The following is a 2,395-nucleotide window of genomic DNA, read 5'->3' on the forward strand; positions in this document are numbered from 1 at the left end:
AGGATTCAGGCAGAAGGATGGGTTAACTAATTACTGTCTGCTAGCCACCACCTCCGTTGTGAAACTGCCTCCCCCCCCCCTTTTCTGAGCAAAAAAGGGGGAGTCCAAGGAAGTGTCACCTTCAGGACAACAAAGACTTGAGTTATTCACGCAGTCCTGCCTGTTATAGGAACGGCGTTTTAAAAATAACTCCCTGAAACTGTCTTTTTTTTTTTTCCCCTTTAAAGTTCCTGCTTTGGACTCGTTGGTGTGTAAGTGTGTGAAGGGAGCTAGCAAGAATGGGAAGTCTTTTATGTTTTATTTCCCCATCAGGTGAAAGGACCCACAAACGTTTGTCATTTAATTCAAGGCGTTTTTTTATGCCAGTTTGCAGAATCACCTGTGTTTGGACTGGCACCTTTAATTTTTTTGGTTTAAAAAAATTTAAGACAGAAAGTTTTTTTTTTTAAAGCCAATATAGTGTAACCTATAAAAGAGTACATAGCATAATCTATAAAAGAGGCTAGTGTAACCTATAAAAGAGTACATAGCATAATCTATAAAAGAGGCTAGTGTAACCTACAAAAGGGGCTACTCTTGTTTCTCCCTGTAGGAAGAAATATCCTTCTGGGTTCTGCTCCAAGTGGGGAAAAAGACACTGGAAACATGGAGACTGCTTGGAAAGATGGTTTAATGGTGGACAGGATCACATGGTTTGAGTTCCTGAACAGAAAAGGGCCTGATACGCCAGTTGCGCCCCTTTCTGGATCGGGACTCCCTACGCACGGTCACTCAAGCACTCGTCACTTCCCGCCTGGACTACTGCAATGCTCTCTACATGGGGCTCCCCTTGGGGTGCACCCGGAGGCTACAGTTAGTCCAGAATGTGGCCGCGCGGGGGATTATGGGAGCGACGGGGCGCTCACATATGACACCTCTCCTGCGCAAGCTGCACTGGCTTCCTGTGGTCTTCCGGGTGCACTTCAAGGTGTTGGTGACCACCTTTAAAGCGCTCCATGGCTTAGGGCCGGGGTACCTGCGAGACCGCCTTCTGCCGCCAATAGCCTCCCACCAACCGGTTCGCTCGCACAGAAAGGGCCTCCTCAGGGTGCCGTCGGCCAGACAGTGCCGGCTGGCGACCCCCAGGGGGAGAGCCTTCTCTGTGGCAGCACCTGCCCTCTGGAATGACCTGCCCCCTGAGATACGCACGATATCAGACTTCCGGACTTTTCGTCAGGCCCTGAAAACACACTTATTCCATATAGCCGGGCTGGCTTGATCCCATCCTCTCAGTTTTAATTGAATTCGGTTTTAATTGGGTTGTTTTTAAATCTTGGGCCGAAATTATTTAATTGTTTTTTAAATTGTTTTTAAATTTTATATGCAATGTTTTATCTTGGCTGTACACCACCCTGAGTCCCGCAGGAGAAGGGCGGTATAGAAATAAAATAAAATAAAATAAATAAATAAATAAATAATGCTGAGCGTGCCGTGGTTTTATGCCCTCTCTGGCTTTGAACTTCCTGGGGCCCAGAAAGAGTATCCTGATTGGTTGTCAGACTCCCAGGGGGTGGGGGTTTTAGCCTTGATAGCTGATGTAATCTTCCCAGATGCCATGTGGTGAGTTTCTGTTGCTAGATGGGTCCTATTGTGTTAGTTTCTGTTGCTAGATGGGTCCTATTGTGTTGCAGATGATGGTCCATTGACAAAGATGGGAGGGAATTGAGTTTCTGCCTCTGGCCCATTGACAAAGGTTGGGGGGCAGGAAGGTGGGAGCTGCTTCGTCTTTAAAACACGCTTCTCTGAGTTTCTACTTCTCTTGTAGAGAAAATATTCTGCCTTTTTAGTATTTCCTAAAATATTTCATGTTTCTAGGAGAGGGGTGGGTCCTAACTTCCTACATCCCTCTTAAGGAAAAGGGTGCAAGAGGATTTATTTTGCTTGCGATGATGTACTTATTTCTTTGGAAAGAAGCGTCCCTAAAATCAAAACAAAAAGCAAGATGGAAGCAATTTAAGGACACGTTGCAGCCCTCCAAACAAAGATATAATTGCCTGACTAAGATGTGTGAGGACAAAAAAGATAAGTTCAGTAATTTCTCCTGTGGGTTTCATTTGAACTGAAGAAGGGCTACTGAGATGAGAACCTATTGGCCAGTGACTATAGGGCAAATCCACTACAAGCCCCAGCAAACTCCTTTCTACAGCTTTGCAACTCCATTATTATTATTTTTCTTTTCTTCATGTGGATCAGCGCATACATATTGTTGGGAGAAATATCCATATGGTTCAGTTCCAAGCCGGGGGGAAAAGACACTGGAAACATGGAGGCTAATTGGAAAGATGGTTTAATGGTGAAGCAGAAGCACATGGGTGATTCTGGGCAGCTGACCACATGGAGTTGAGAAAGAGAGGTA

The sequence above is a fragment of the Pantherophis guttatus genome, chromosome 3 (genome assembly GCF_059756535.1).
Source record: "Pantherophis guttatus breed Tessera chromosome 3, ASM5975653v1, whole genome shotgun sequence".
Lineage (NCBI taxonomy): Eukaryota > Metazoa > Chordata > Lepidosauria > Squamata > Colubridae > Pantherophis > Pantherophis guttatus.